The 17521-nt window shown below is 38.0% G+C and overlaps 1 pseudogene across 1 annotated transcript; it reads right to left on the reverse strand.

Moving 5' to 3' along the window:
* Window positions 1-13808: 13808 nt before the first annotated feature.
* LOC128592122 (60S ribosomal protein L36a-like) lies at window positions 13809-14213 on the reverse strand (annotated as a pseudogene). Its single transcript, XR_008381771.1, has one exon. The product of XR_008381771.1 is annotated as a 60S ribosomal protein L36a-like (transcript).
* Between the last annotated feature and the right edge of the window lie 3308 nt (window positions 14214-17521).

The raw sequence follows: 17521 nt of genomic DNA on the forward strand, positions 1-17521 counted from the left end.
TTCATTGTGTTATCTTTGAGGTCAGAGAGACCCTCGGTGTTAGAGCCATAAATCCTGACATTATACACCATGCCAAACAATATGCTTCCCATTAGTTTACAAGACATTTACACCTTTCCCAGTAAAATTATTATCGTGCAAATGCTAAAACAGAAACTAAATCAAGAAGTCCTAAAAAAAACAGGAGTGACAGGGTCTTTTGTGAGGTGGTGTCCAGGAAACAGTGTGTCAGCTTTGCGGGGACCTTTATGGCACCCCATGGAAACCTGGGGTGTCTTTGACACAACCTTGGTTTTTACATCTTCTACTTTCTTTTTCTTATAGGCATAAAAACTTCATTTTACTTTTTATACTTTTTCACAGTGGTAGTAATTAAAACATTATTTTATTTTTAATTGAAAAATAATAATTTATATATACATAATTTTAAAATATAAATTGCACACGAACTTTATTCTTGAGGGAAGAGAGAGCCACTGCGGTAGCCCCCAGGGGTCTTCCTTGCCCAGGCGCTGTGCTTCTCACTGTTCTCACCTCCACACCTGCTCTTCACCTCCCTGCATACTTAGTACCAACCTTCAAACCTAATGGAGTCAGTCGAGCTCAAAAATGGGTTTTTAAGTGTGCTAAAAAAAAAAAAAAAGAAAGGAGAATTTATTAAGATACTCTCCCCTTCCATAGTAAAAAAGAAAAGAAAAAAATTCCTGGCTGACTCAGAAGCTGGATACCAGCCTGTTTCATACAAATGCAAATTCCTATGTGGTTAGAGCTTGTGCCAAAATCATAGAAAAAAGGGTCTATTTTTGATGCTAAAAATCAGAAATAAGTCAGGCTGGGGTGCCTTATACTTTATGAAATAAAGTTTTATGGCTCTGAGTCTAGCTGTGAGTGGATAAGGCAAGGCTTGGCACCAAACATTGCCACATAAACGTAGTTCCTTTTTGTTATTACTTTGCATATGACTTTAACACAGCTACTATGGGACTTTTAACATAGAATCTCTGAGAAGTACCTATGAGGAGTGAACATCCTAGAGTAACTGCCACCAAATGGACCACTAAATTCCTTAGGATAAAAAAGAGCCAGCCCCCCTGAGGGCTCTGGACACAGGATGTGACTTTCAGCTTTTCTCTGTTCACTTTCTACCCCCATACAAGGCTCCAAATAATACAGATGCTTAAAAAAAGAAAGGGTAAAATACCTGCAGATTCCTTTTGAAACCAATTCCTGGGATATAAAACACAAATGTTTAAACATGGTTACCAGATTGTTATTATGAAAACTCAGTATTCAAATGTAAATCCCAACCACACCAGATTAGTCAGATGCATTATGCATTATGTATTCGATGGAATTCCTTCAGCGATTGAAAGTGACATGGTAGAGGCATAGCCAGTGACATGGGAGAAGGCACACACCTTAGTAAGTGGAGTGCACAGAATGATAATATTAAACATAGTTAAAATTTATATGAATAGATAGTTTGTATGGTCGCAAAATTCTATTTAACAATTTTACAGGGGGCATTAAGAATATTTGCTATGTAAATAGTAGATTAATAGTTGCCAGGGGCTCGGGGGAGGAGGGAATAGGGAGTGACTCCTAATGGCACAGATTTCTATTTGGGGTGATGAAAATATTGTGGAGTCAGTGGTGATGATCAGGCAACCCTGTGAATATTCTAAAGGCATTGAATTGTACATTGTACAGGAATGGGTTTTATTTTATGTGGATTATCTCTTGATTAAAAATAATAATAGAGTAAAAATCACATGCACAAAACAAGCAAGCATTAAGTGTAGCAAGACTGAAAACATAATGGCTATAGACTCTCTAAGACCTGCAGCAAGTACTTCTTGATGTCCCAGTTGCGTGATCAAACTTTATAATGTTTTGTCAGCCTTGATGATCAACTAATTCTTAATATCTAGTACATAGAAATTATTGAATGTGGTTGTTGTTACCATCACCACAATTATTTAGCTTAAGATGATTTTTATTAAACAATTATATGTATTATAAAATCAGCAGATTGTGTTGTTCTGGACATCTTTGAAATTATTTCCAACTTGACCACAGATTTTCCCCCGTATGAATTAGTGGGGTCATAATGTATCCTTTGGAGAATATAATGCTAAAAAGAAAATGCTCTGTCTCTCTTTCTCTCTCTCTCTCTTTTTATGCACACATAATTGCAGCAGACAATAATGTTTTGGAAACTGTCCTTTACCACATCTTCATATCTAAAATTGTCTAATCTGATTTTGATAGTATACCACCTTTCTGAAAATTAACTTCTTTAGTTGATGATGATGAAATTTGATGTTCAGTTGTCACTCCAGATCCATTCCCTTGGAATATTGTGGTTGGCGCTTAGAAATCTTTGTTATTAATAAGCATACCTCATGATTCTTTTCAGAGTGTAGATATTGATCAACCTCACTATTTTATGATGATAAAATACTAAGTAGTGATGGCCACATAATTATAATCCATGGAAGCCAGTCTTATAGTAGCTAGCACTTCCAGGGAGCAAAGCAGCCTCTTTAATATTCAGCTGTCCAGTTCTGAAACTACAATTCAGGTCTCTGCGCATTTCATATTTTGAAATTCATACAGTTGCACATTTTAAGGCAGCACTTGACGACCTGCCAGGGGAAGCACAGGGACTGTTCTCTGTTCTCTTCATCTTCGCCTCTGTGTCTGATTCTTGATATTCCGCCTGATCCCTGTGTTCTAAACCACTTTTGTCACATGCTGTGTGGTAATAGCAATAAGCTCAGTAATGGTCTGTTCCCCTGAAGCAACTGTTGTTATTGTTAATGAAGGTGTTCCACTGAGTTAGCCTCTTGAACATGATGCCACCGTAGGGTTTTTTTTGTTTCGGGGGTTTTGAATTCCGCTTTGCAAAGAGCAAGGGTGGCCTAGCTTACTCAGTAAGGCACTTGTAGCAGGAAAAGGGAAATAACAAAGTAAAAAGATGACCTCTTGTTTTACAATTGATTATTAACTCTCCATTTGGGGTTTAAAAGCAAAAGAACCCTGTGGTCCACAAGGCGATTATTGCCACAGTTTAGATGTCCTACAGGCTTAGAAAGCAGTCTCTTCATCTCAGCCATATGGGCCCTCACAGCAACCTCCCGGATCCCTTCTGAAGTTGCCCTCCTAAACCCCGTACTCCCTGCCCCAGGGCCTTGTTTGATTTCCATCAAAGCCTTCTTTGCTGTCTTTTGTTTAAGTAGGGGCATCGCTATCTTTTCTTTAGTCCTTTCAGAATGTAAGCTTTGTGAGGGTGAGGACCTGCATTTTGTCATTGTTTAAGACAGGGCTCAGGATGGTGGCCACCCCAAAATGTGGCACCTTGGCTTACTGGAATAGTTGAAGGTGAAGAAAACTGAGAAAAGTGAAGAAGCAGGAAGGCCCTTTTCTGGCCTTCTTCCATTTGTCTCCCCTGAAGTGGGCCATAAAAAGAATTCTCTGACCTACTTCTCCTGAAAGTAGGTCATAAGAACCTCCTTCCAGAAGGTTCCTTCCCTATGTTCCCTATAACCAAAGGCCAAGAAGAATCTAAATAAACAGGCCTTGCTAGGTTTCCCCCAGTTTATTGCCATTAGTTCATACTCTGGTCTTGCAATCACATTTCTGCGTGCACGTCCATAGAAGTACATAATTTCTCCCTCTTTCCCTGGGTTCATTTCTGAAGGCTCCAGTGTCACATAAATCTTATATGAAATGTATTTGTTATTCTTTTCTTAATCTGTATTTTGTTATAGGGTCTTAGCCATGAACCTGGGGATAGATAAGGAAATGGTATTTCTTTTTCTTCCCTATGTTTCCCATGGTTCTTTTGTGTGGGGAAGAGAATAGGGATGATAATGGAATTTTGTTTAATATAATAAATCTCTGCTCCTATGTTTCTCACTTTAGTTACCATGAAGTAGCAGATGATATGTGTTTATATTTCAGTTTGTAGTCAGGACACTGGGCGTTTGAAATCTCTATAAAAAAATCACCTATATTCCAGGTGTCAATAACAAAGACCAAAATTTCTATTAATCAGATTCTCAGATAATATTCCAAAATATAATTCCAGCTAACCGGACCATTAAGGTAATATTCATTCCTTTAAAAGGGACACAGCTTAATAAGTTTAATGTGAGCTATCTTTTAGAGCAATAACTATGGACATCTTCGGGTGGGATGGCATTTTATGTATATTAAAGAGAGATTAATTCCAGGCAGGTAATCTGGAATCTCATAAGAACTATTTATAGACTGTGCTTTCTTACGCTCTTCTGTGTTTGGAGTGCTTCAATCTTCTACTTAGAGATTTAATTTTATAGTATTAATGCATTGGGAAGTATCTCTTAATAACTATTGAGATATTAGCAATTATTGTTTAGATTGCTCTAGAATAGGAAAAGGAATTCTTTAAAGTATGATTTAAAAATTTATAAGAAGGGTGGCCCCTGTGACTCAAGGGAGTAGAGTGCCAGCCCCACATACCAGAGGTGGTGAGTTCAAACCTGGCCCAGGCCAAAAACTGCAAAAAAAAAAAAAAAAAAATTATAAAGACAAAGGGAGCTGAGGAGTTCACTGAGGAATTTCTGTGGTTGGTCCTAGAACAAATGTTCCAAATAAATATTTGGTAATCTTTTAGATTCATGGACAAGAGGATGTTTCTCTTAATAAAGTTTAGTAGTTAACACACTTTGACATCGGTTAAAGGTTCCACAGTGATATTAGCTCTACTGAGTTACTAGCTGTGCAACTTTAAGCCAATCTCTCAACCTCTCTGAACATCTATTTTCCCATTTTTTGAGTGGGGAAATTCTATTGTATTGAGTGATGGTGGGGATAAACTGGAATATTCATATTCAGCAGACTATACATATAGTGAAGACTGGCTAAAACGTGGACATGGGTATGGAATCTGGAACCAGTCCACCCCAGTTCAAATCCCAGCCCTGCCACATATTATCCCTGGGGACTTGTACATATTTCTTAATCTTCAGCTCAACCTTAATTTTCTCACCTATAAAATAGGTTACATCTGGGCTTTAAGATTATGTAACTGGCATTGAGATGATTTGTGGTCCTGCCTAATTCACTCAGTTATTCTACACTAAATTCCTGTTACTGCCTTTAAACTAACTTCTTAAGAAAATTTTCTCTGATTAAATGATTTGTGCTGTTTGAAGATCTTGTTCAAACTTTTTTATAAAAATGATCCCTTGAAAATTCAGACATCTGCCGCATTAATTGAGAAAAAATACTGACCTTCTCTATCTTAATTTTTTTAGCCTCTGCTGTACACCTAGTTGCTATGGAATAGGTCAAGGTTATGAAATGACAGTATCTCTCCCAGTTACCTAAAATAGATATTCCTGGTATAGAAATGTGCCTGCCCTCATGCTTATGTGCAAGGTCTGATGTTGGACCTGGGACTCTGCGTTTTAACAGAAAGAACAGATGATTCTGATGTACGCTTTAATCCCTTAATGCTGCTTTACCAAGTAAGTGATAAAAATAAGAAATTATTATGGAGGTATCTGTGCATAGCCACTGCTCTCAACCCAAACCAATTCCTAGGAAAGATATGGTGTGCATAGAAAGGAGAAACACATGAAAATAATTTTCTTTGACTTTTATTTATTATTTTCCTCTGGAAAGAAATTGTAAGAGAGCTGTAATTCGCCAAGGGACTTTCATCCTTTGATTACAGCCATGGTGAACAGTGCCTTGCCTATGTTTATACATAATACATGTATTTACTGCCAAAATAATTAGTATCTTCAGGATGCAGTAGCTTTTATCTTGTGGGATTGCCTTAAATTTGCATCTCTCCTCTCAGAATGAATCCAATTTGACTTACCTCTGTAAACCAAAAACAAGTGTAATGCTCAGGGAATGGGTTTGGATATACATGTTGGGAGTGGATGACTTTAAGGGGTGATGAGGCTTCAAGCCCTTTCCCTCTGGCTTGCAAATGTCTCTAACTCCCTCCCTTTCTCTCTCCTGGTGATTTGAAAGCAAAACCACCACCCCTCGGTCTCCAGGCAAAAAAAGGGGCTGGGGCCTACCTGTCTCCTTTGGGAAGTTTCCTCTCTCCTACTAAACCCTCAAGTCCTTTCCTAAGGTGGTATCAAATCACTGTTTTTTGTTTTTTGGGTTTTTTTTTTTTCATTTCTAATGTGTTAATTTTTATGTGCATGATGCCATTTGGGTCAAATCACTGAAAGGAAAATTAACCAAGACCCCTGGTATTTATTTTCACATTCAAATTATTTTTTCCCTGTTCTTAAGCTAAGGTGGATGGGTGGGTAGGGAGATCCCAGGGAGGAAGTATGGGTCTTGGTGGGGGGGTGGAATGCAGGGCGTACAGATGAAGAGGGAAGACTTCAAAGCCAGAATACCTGCTTTCAAACCCAGGCTATCCCTCACCAGGAACGTGAACTCTGTGCAAATCAAGCTTTCTGAGCCTGGGCATCAATTCGTAAATTTACAAAACGGGCATCTTAATGGCGTTCTGCCTCGTAGCGGTGTTGTAGGGACCAAGCAGATGAATGTATGTTAATACCTTCAAGATAGCATGTGACACAAAGTAAAGTCTTACTAAATGTTTGCTATTAGTTTTATAACTTTTATTTTAATCCTTCCAACAAGCTCCCAAAGTATTAATATTTTATACTGGGAGAAACCAAGGTTTACAGAAGAAAAGTAACATACAAAAAAAAAACATAGTTGACAGCAGAACTTGGATTCAAACCCAGGCCTATCCAAAAATCTAACTGTTCATTATATCACATGACCAGGCTCTTCCTAAATGTGCTACCCATCCAATAAACACAGCCAAATATGCTCAAGGAAATGTTTTGTAAATATTTTTCACGCTCACACAGATTAATCTGTATTATTTTGCTGTGTATGGAATGATGTTGGCTTCCATATAAAAATACCCAGAGGGCAATCTTTGTTTAGCTCAATTGCCCAGGTGAAGGTTAACAAAACTAAATGCTGCTTTATTTCTGCATGTCAATTTATACCAGAATTGTATGTTTTAGATGTTTCATTTTTCATTAGTACTACCAAACACATCCCGTCAGTAATTGGAGGCCCTGACATATAGCAAAGTAGATTTTTGGCTGTTTAATTTATTTTGAGATGTTTATTGCAGAAATGTGGCAAATCTGGTAGATACAGTCAATGTTTTATAGTTTTAGTTGCTGTCTTTTATACCTGAGGCTCAGAGTGGGATTTCTACTTATGCACTATGAAATCAAATATCCTATGAAAGACACGTGTTCTGTAGACTCAAAAATACTGCATAAGTGATAGACATTGATGTAGTAAGACCAGTTACTACCATCATTTTTATGGGATACTAATAATAAATAATCATTAAAGGAATTACCCCCAGCATTTTGCTATGTATATTTCAAGCCAAGGAAATTATGCATACAGTTCTATAACTCCATGTAATCAGCTCATTCTAACTAATTTTAAAGTTTTAAACCTGTGATATCTAAATAATTGGCTTGCCTGAACTGTCATATCTATAAAAATAAGTAAAATAAACTCAGCCTAATTAATCACATGACAAGTTTCAACCCTTTTGATTAAATGTAAGTGGCCAGTTCAATGCTGTATTTGTTTTAGATCACCCCACATCTTTAAATACAGAATGGGAAATGAATGCCCATAAAATAATGTGTACTTTAATTGAAATTGGGCATTTCGACTGAAAGAGATCCAGATGTTACAGACTATTGATTCAGGAGTGATTAACAGAAGGAAATAATAAAATATAAGGACAGGTTGTTTATAGGTTACCTGTATAAATTGAAAAACATGTAGATCTATATATTGCTGAGAGAGAAGGTCACAGATGGGGTTGGGATTGCCTGTGAGTGGAGGTAGTGAGGAGAAAGAACACAATATGGGGTGTGAACGGGGTTTCTAACAACATAATGTTTTATTTTTCAAATTGTCACATGATAATGTTTTATTTTCAAATTGGGTAATGGATGTCTGGTTGTTGATTTTATTATTTACACTTTAGAATGCTATTCATGTTTTTAAGTGCATTTGAAAAGAAAATAAACAGGGGCCCCATCTGAACAATCTTCCATTAAGAAATGACTATTGCAATTCTTCCTTCTGGTTTTATCATCTGTAGCATATATAAGTACTTCTCATGCCTCCTGTATATGAAGGTCTGAGAATAGGACCCATGAAAGAGACTTTTGAAAGGTGCACCAGTTCATTCATACGGTTGCCCAGATTTATGAACTGCTATTTTATTTATCTATATGAATATATTTTGATTCTTCTTCTCATGACCTGGACTTGATTTTTTGCTCCCCTATTCATCTTGAATTATTCAATCCCCCTCAGCCGCTCCTCTATCACCATTTGTACCAAATCCATTAGTAAAGTAATTCTCAAGACCCAAAAGCAGCTGGAAAAGTAAGAATTTGATGGCTGAGCTTGGGTCAGATGGAAACCAGCTTAATGAATAATAGACGTGGCAGCCTGCAGAGCCACAAACATGGAAGAATTAGAATAACGACCTTCCTAATGACATATGAGTGAAAAATATTGGGATGGTGAAAATCTGTAATGGTTCTTGGGCCAAATGCAGTGAGAAATCCTTTCCCTCCTTCTATGTGAATTATGTTAATGCTGGCGAAGGGAAATTTTGAAACTTCAACTTCACATGTTGTGAGGCATTACTCTTACACCTATAGTCTAATAGCAGATCCCTTCTCTGGGGGAGCTTTTGTCCACATAAATCGTGAAAATGGAGACATCCATCTGTGGAAGCCTTCTGAGTCAGATTCATCCCTAACTTCAGGGGAAGAGAAAAAGAAGAAAAAAACTCAATGGTTTGAAATCTTGGGCTCATTCAATGTAAAGATAACATTATTGTAGTCTAGTAATGAAAACTCCCATTTCTTTCTCTGGTAGTTTATTCTTTTAAATAACCTTTTCTTATTATGTTATGTGAAAAATTAACATGGAGTTGTTTAAAATGTCACCTTTGCCTGAAGTGGTCAGGAAGATAAACAACATTGTGCTAACAAAGTGAACACACCAAATATTCTTTTATTTTGTGAAATCCATTTATCCTAATGTTCACATTCAAATCCCTAACTCTAGGGTCTATGAATCAGTACCTGTTATTCAAAAAAACTGTTTTCATATCATCCTTCCTGTCCTGGTATCCTGAAAAGCAACACAGCAGGGGCTTTTATTTGTGTTCCAATTCATCTGTGGGTTGTAAATGGTATGAATTCCCAGATGTAATCAGGTTTTAGCAGTATAATTCTGATGAAATTTTTCAGCCATGGAACATCAGCTATGGATGACCATCAGTGAATCTCACTCTTGAGGAAGAAAATCAGAGCATAGGATGATAACTCAGAGAATCCCAAAGGGGCAAGTGACCTTGGAAGTCATCTTCTGTATTCTCATCATCTTGGCTTCTTGTAGGAAATGATTAGTATCATCTGCTACTCTACAAATAACCATCACTATAGCATTTGTCTTTCATCTTTCTCTATACCTGGGAACTAAAAGCGTTAGATAGTAGTTGCTTCCAGTTCTGAACAACTCTGATCAGTGATTGCTGTTGCGAATTTCTTCACTACTGAAGGTAGTCCATTCCTGCCTCCTTGGAAATGAGCATCCTACCTACTCATGTTTGTCTAGCTAGGAGTCATTCTGTAATTTATTCTTCCCACACCTACTATGTTCCAGGTATTGTCCCAGGCCATAGGAGAACAAGAAGAATGAGACATAGTCCCCGTCTTTAAGGAAGTCAAGGTGAAGTAAACACCTTGATGGGAGAAGTCTGAAAAGTTTTAGAAATTCTACACTTAATATTAATTATTTTTTCCATTAAGTGTTTGTTGAGGATCTACTATGTGCTGGGTGCTTCCAGGCACTGGGATATAGTAGAAGGCATGGTAGGCAAGAAATAACTCTCAGCATTGTCTGTCTTCCTTTACATTCAAGGGAACAAATCAAATATTGCAAGTTTGGAATAATATTAGAAAGATTATAACAAGGCTTTGTCAAATGAGATAACACAGGAGCAGGGGAATAGGAGTGAGGTGGCTACTTTATTTTATTTTATTTTTGTTTTTGTTTTATTAAATCATAGCTGTGTACATTGATATAATCATGGGGCATCATTCACTAGCTTCACAGACCGTTTACCAAGTTTCACATATACCCTTGTAAGATGCACCGCTGGTGTAATCCCACCAATCCCCTTCCCTCTACCCACCTCCTCCCTCCCTCCCCTCCCTTTCCCCCTTCCCCCTATTCTTAGGTTGTAACTGGGTTATAGCTTTCATGTGAAAACCCTAAATTAGTTTCATAGTAGGGCTGAGTAGTGCCCATCAATCCACGGATGGATTAATAAATTGTGGTATATGTACACCATGGAATATTATGCAGCCTTAAAGAAAGATGGAGACTTTACCTCTTTCATGTTTACATGGATGGAGCTGGAACATATTCTTCTTAGTAAAGTATCTCAAGAATGGAAGAAAAAGAGGTGACTACTTTAGATAGAGTGGTCAAGGAAAGCCCACTGAAGATGTGACCAGAGTGAATGACAGAGGGATGACAGGGACCCAGGTAGGTGAAGAGCGGAGGAAGAAAGAGCACTCCATGTAAAGGCAACAGCAGTGGGAATGAGTTTGGCTTATTATAGGAAATAATTAGAAGCCAGGTGGTGGGAATTTGGGGTGTAAAGGGGTATAGATAGTGGTGGTGGGAGAAAAGTTTGAAGAGATGGGCAGGGGAGCAGTTATACCAGGCCTTACGCTGTGGTAAGGAATTGTAATTATATACTTTAAATGCAATTGACATTTTGATAGTATCTTAAGGGCAGAGTATATTTCACATGTGCTTATGATAGGTCCCCTTAATTGATTTGGTTTTTAAGTTTCTTAGCCCAGTTTCCTAGAACTTGAATAATTTTATCTCATGCCTATTAAGTACACTGTGGTTGTCCCCATACATTCTTCCTGCCCTTCCTCATTATTTAGCAGCTAACAAGTTAGGATGGGTTTGAATCTATCTTTAGCTCCAGCTATAGACCTTGTTTGTTGTGCAGTAGGGTTTTTTTGTAAAAGGCTAGATAGTAAATATTTTAGTTTTTGAGGGCCAGATGGTCTTTGTCACAATTATACAACGTCCTTTACAGCACAAAGGCCGTCGTAGCTTATATGCAAGTGAATTTTCACAAATGGGCATGGCTGTGTTCCAGTAAAACTTTATTTGTAAAAACAGATAGTAGGCCAGATTTGACCCAAAGGCTGCAATATTCTCATTTCTGGAGTAAGTCAATTCTCTCTACCATGGTGATGACTTTAATTTATCCTTTTCTAAGACTGAGTATAGGAGTCCCTTGACTTTAGGAATGGTTGGTCCCACTATGATGAGGAGGGTGCTTTCTCCACTACAGCTGGTGACTAAGAAAGCAGATAACTCTGGCACCTGCTGGCAGCCATCTGTGATTTTTAGGACAGCCTGCCTTAGAATGAAACAGATGCTGAGGCTGGAATGGTGGAGATAGAAAGATGCTGGCTCCTTGGTGACATTATCAGATTGTTGAATTAACCAGCCCTGAAGCCTACACTATCTCTAGACTTTTTAATTAGGTGATCTAATAAAGTCCTCTATTTGAGTGAGGCAGAGTTGAACTTTTTGCTGGTTTCAACATAAGATATGCTCAACTAGATCATCCACTCTAAAATATTCAGTTATTGTTGCTCCTTAATATACTTAACTGGCAGTTTGAATAAACAATTTCTAAAGTGTTTCTGCATATCTGCAATACTCATCACATGCCAATGGGAATCTTTGAGTGAAAGTCTTCAAATCAATGGCCCTAGAAGAGCTTAACTTCCAATAGGTTCCCTTTGCTGCATGACCACATGGTAATTCCATTAACTTTAATGATGGTGGTGCTGCACAAAATAGGCCCTGTTAGTCTATTCTCCTCTTTCTTTTTAGCATTAAATCTTATCCTGAAGCTAGTTCTTCAGGATAAAGTATGTTCAATGATGCCATTCATTTCTTGCCCTTTATTAATATATGCAGGGCTCTCTCTCCCAGGGAGGGAATGCTAAGCGAGTACATTAAAAATGAATCCACTCCCCCATTTGTTCACTATGAGAAAACCTGAGAGTCAAGGGCATCAACGGATTATTATTGATTGTTGTAAGATCCAATAAAATCATAAATATGGCTCAAAACAATTAGTGTGGCCACATTAGCAAATTATCAAATCCATAACTTGCTTTGGATCCTGGCCTCAGAGATTTAAATAAAGTGCCGGAGGGAAGCAAGTTGTATTTTAGGAATGTCACAACCGGGGCTGGGATAGAGAAATTTATGATTTAATTTGCTGTGCAATCTAATTGAGAATAACTATTGGATTTCTAAAAAGTGAACTGTGATTAGGTTTAGGTGTCAGAAATAAACTGGAAATGTGGGTCAGTTTATACTTTTCTGAGGGTCTGTGGGGAGGGGGTAAGGAAGGTATTCATTCCAAGGAATGACTTTCTTGGGTGACCTTGCACCCCTCCTTCTGTGCTCTTATTTCCTGTGTTCAAGTAATTGGGTTATACCTGAGACTAGCTGGCTCTTCCCAGAGACTTGCTTTTTACTTTCTTCGCCAAGTGTCAATTTTCCCCCATTTAGAAATAAATCAATTCAGAATGAAATTACCTAGAGCATTCATTTTTCACCATCTACTAAATGAATCTCTCTAAAGAACATGAGGTCCTCCTCTTTTGGTTCAGGCTTAATGAAATCCTCCTCTTTGAAGGCAATGGTACAGAAAAGGTATCTCTCCCTTCTCCAGCCTTTTCCACTTTGGTGGATTACTGGGCAACAATTGCTCCATAAAATGTGTATTGACATGTTCAGAGATTCCTGTGCATATTTTCTGAAGACCTAACCTGCCTGGTTTAAATTTCTAACCCACGGCAGGTCAGAAAAAATTTTCCCAGGGCATTTTGTATCAACCATTAGCCTTTGTAGTAGTTCATCTGAACTGCTAGCCTCAGCTGCACTCTGATGACAAGCACACTGGTGGTTAGATTTTCAGGAATGGATTGGCTCATCTTTCAGCTCACTTAGGAAAATAGAAAAGCAATTTGCACAAAGATAGAGGTTTCATAGTGATCTGTGTAGAACTGGCTAGCAGATTTCTATAGACAGTCAGTGAAAGCTTGAAAACCCAGCTGAGAAATGATAAATTACTGCTAACTGTCCTAATTATCCCTTGACACTCTGTGTTGAAACCTGAGTAAATTTTGCTGAAACTTACAAATAGAGGATTTAAGGTTTAATAAATTATACATAATAGATGTGCTTTAAAAAAATAGAAAGATAGCCACTATAGCAGAAGGATACTTATATTTATCACCCAACAGTCTCTTGAGCCTCATAAAGAGGTGGGGGTATAGCAGGAGAACGTGTTAGATAAATTGTAATTTTAATTGCAAATCTAATTGATTATGCTCAGCATGATCATTAGGTTAAGGAAGTCTGTGAGTCAACTCCCAAGGTCATTACATTAATAGAGTAAGCATGTAATTTGTGATAAGTTGATTTTTGAACATCACATTCTCCTCCGTAAACAGCATAACTAACATTAGCTTCTATGTGTCATACACTGACTAAATTGTTTCTTTGTATTTTAGGACAACCATCTTGTATTAGTCCATCTTTCCTGTTTTATATTTGCAGTTATAGTGCCTTTAATGTTTATTTATTTTTTTGAATATCATCATATTTATTTCCCTACAGGTAATTTTTGTATAGCTTCAACATTTTCTCCTCAAAAAGACAAAAAGTCTCAAAGTTTAGAACTGGATCACTTGGCCCTTTCTTTTCTTATCTCCTCCCAGTTCAAAACGCTTGCATCTCTTAATGGCCAGCATCCTCTTGGATCTGCAGTTAGGCTCCACACATTCCAGCCTTAGCACAATCTTCTTTGTGGTTTTAGCCTTCTTCCGGAAAATTGGCTTTGTCTGCCCACCATAGCCACTCTGCTTTCGATCATAGCGCCTCTTTCCTTGGGCATACATGGAATTCTTGCCCTTCTTATACTGGGTCACTTTGTGAGGCTGATGCTTGCCACACTTCTTACAAAAAGTTCTTCAGGTTTTAGGTACATTGACCATCTCTACAGTAGAACTGTCTCTACTATGAAATCGCGAAGCACGGGCTCCACAGCCCTTGCCTCCCGCCGCTGGCGCTCTGCCTCTTATGTTTAAATGCACGTCAACTTCCTCCAGCAATGTCTACCTTTTTACCATGTCCTATACCATTGTTGCATAGCCCCTGTTAGAAACATTTGCTTCGTTCTATTTCATTTCCTTCCTTACCAACTGTCTGCTTCTTTGAAATTTTTGCCTGTTAGTCCTCTTTCAGACCTTTCAGGCAATTTGGGTTAATTCTCTACTTCTAGCTAGAAACCTTGTGAAAGTTGGAAGAAAATGTGTTATTCTTCATCAATGCCTTTGATTATGTATCTCACATGCATTTTACTCCTTCACTAAACTTGTTCCTCACATTTGGGTGTTTTGTCCAGATGGCATAGGAACAAGTGTTTATTGCACTGCTTGGAACAGAGTAGGCTCTCAATAAATGCTTTTGAGAACACAATCATGGTTTCACCAAGTACGGAGTCTCAGATGTCCCAGATATATCTACCTCTTTGCTGCAGATGAAGACTGTGGAAAGTGAAATGGTCAGATTGATCTTGTTTATAGGTTCTGATGTAATGTGGATTTTGTTAGTTCATGCTTGTAACTTGAAGACCAATGAATCTAGTGGTGATACAAAATCCTATGATGTCACTGTTCTCAGGTCAGAATACAGCAGCTCCCTGATCTCACTGTAGACAAATTCTGTCAATCAAATGAATTCCGACCCATTGCTCTTCATTAAGTGGTGATCTGTAGAGGTGCCTTCCACACCTAGGGTATTTAATAGACTGACTGTTAAACTTCCATGCTAATCATTTTCCTTGGAATAGACAAACAAAGGGCATCCAGAGCCCTTTGGACTCTTTGGGGTGACAATTAGAATCATAAATTGAATTAAAAGCAACTAACTCATTAAACTCTAAGGGTTGGTGGAAGTCATAGAATCTTTCATATATTTGAAAGCTATAGATTTTTTTCCATGGGGAAATTCATATATACACAAAATGTTGTATTTAATTTCAGGACTCCCAGGCCTTTAAATCCTGTCTATGGGCTGCTAGACTGAATTTACTCAGGTACTATCAGGTACTATCTACCCCCAAATTTACGTGATTGGTTATCTTTCAACTAAGTATTCAGGGGTAGATTGTATTTTTAGCCTAAATTGATGGGATAAATCTTGAGGCAGGTCACAAAGAGCCACATCCTATCCATCTGTACAAAATATCTCTTTCACCTGTAGGAATTATATACTCCAAGGATTCAAAGTCCCATTCATATTGGTGGTGAGCATAGCTGCCTTTCAGAGTCCCATCCACTGTTAGCTGTGTGGCTTTAGGGAAGTGGTTTAACTCTCTCTGCATTTGTTTCCTTGTCTGCAAAATTAGAATAACAGTATTCCCTGCTGTTAGGATTTTGTGAGTATTAACTGAGTTCATGAATGGGAATGCCTCTGCGCAGTACTTGACATGCTATCCTTTTAATCCTAATTATTTATTGGGAAGCTAAGGCATGCTATCTTAAGCTTCTATGATGAAAGCAATGAACAGAGCTGATGTCGCTGGGCTCAAAAAGGGCATCATTGTGCTGCTTTCATGGTCATTCCTGAATGGCTGATTAGAGTCAGAGGAAGACCCTGGAGAAGAGTTAAAGCAGATTTCAGTTTATGTTCAGTCTCCATCTTTATGAGTCTAGAATTTGTATTAAAGGTAAACAGGTTGGTTTACAAGCAATCTAAGGAGTCTTCAAATGAAATGGAATGTGCAGAGCTGGTTCTTTACTTGGAAAACTGCCATCCACCAGGTACCACATGAGACTGGCGAGTAGAAGATGTTCTCTTCAGGTATGCAAGTTCTTTTCAGTCTGCAAATCATGGCCCCTGAAATAGGTGTTTGCTCCATTAATGAGCACTATGTTACTTTTGCCTTATGTCATATATTATTTCAAAAATGAACAATAGCATAATTAAGAAATTATTTCCACTACAACTAAGACAGAACATTAACCTGATGTTTAGTTTACATAACAGAAAGGGGATTTTCTTATTCCTGAAGACCAGACATAATGATAAGCCAAGCTCACAATTCATAGGAACTCATTCTAATCAGCTAGTGATTTTTAATTACCTCATCAAGAGACTAAATTTAACTTAAAATTAAGACACTTGAGAGTTAGGAGTTAGGATCTGAGAATTTAAAAGGTTAGAGTTAAGAACTCTTTAGATTGAAGAGAGCTAAGTTGGAAATTAGTTAGAGTTGAGTTTGAAGTCAAGTTTTAAATTTGTTAGAGTTTTGTTCTCCCTGCCCTGCAAAATGACCACATTAAATTTCCTTTGGAACTTCCTATTACAGCAGCAGATTTGTACTATCCTGGGCACTATTGCCAGAAAGGATGAATCAAGTTAAGAATATTCGAAGCTCAGATATGTCCAGTCCCTCACTGAGTGGGGCATTTCTTTAACTAAGTTGGAGATCAGTGACTGCTCTGACACCCTAGCAGAGTTTCCCCACCATCATCCTTTCCCATTTGCACCAATCTCTACCACCACCTCCTTAGACTGATCTATGAGAACATCAGTTAGGTAAACACTCTGAAATTTTTGTGCATACAAAGCATCCAGGGAAGAACAGAAACAGGTTTGATGTCAAAGCAACTTAGTGAGTAGACAAGTTGAAAGGAGGGCTTGGAACATGGTCATGTAATGAGCTCTCTTCATCCTTGGCCCGTGACAAGTGGACCCCAAACCCTATGTCATGTCTTATCAATGGCCAACTCTTTGTAAGCACTTCAGGCTGAGTTTGGTACCAGATGGCTTTATGGAAGGACAGTTGGAGCTGTCATTTCACTTGCTAACAGAAACAGGCTCTGTGATTGAGATTTATTTTGGATGTGTTGCTAGTTTTGAGTCCCCACACAGTTTGCCAGGCTAGCCACTGCAATGGAAGGACATTCCTTAGCTTGTTCTTTCCAAAGTGTTGCATTGCCAGAGCTGTGAGAAGAATTTCCTGTTGTCAAATGAAGCATACTTTTTTCTCCCTTTTTAAACTCTAGGGATGAATGAGTTTTTCGGCAGAAATGGTGTCAAAGAACTTCTTTTGTGATAATGCACTAATGCAATTCTAATTTTTTTCAGCGCTAATGGATCGTTAGTGTTACTGAGAAAGGTATATGTACTTTCACTAAAGGAGTTGGTGGTTATATAATCTTTCAATAAAAATAATGAGCCTCTCTTTGTATTCTGCGGTGCATCTTACAAGGGTATATGTGAAACTTAGTAAATG

Source organism: Nycticebus coucang, chromosome 8 (assembly GCF_027406575.1).
Source record: "Nycticebus coucang isolate mNycCou1 chromosome 8, mNycCou1.pri, whole genome shotgun sequence".
Taxonomy (NCBI): domain Eukaryota; kingdom Metazoa; phylum Chordata; class Mammalia; order Primates; family Lorisidae; genus Nycticebus; species Nycticebus coucang.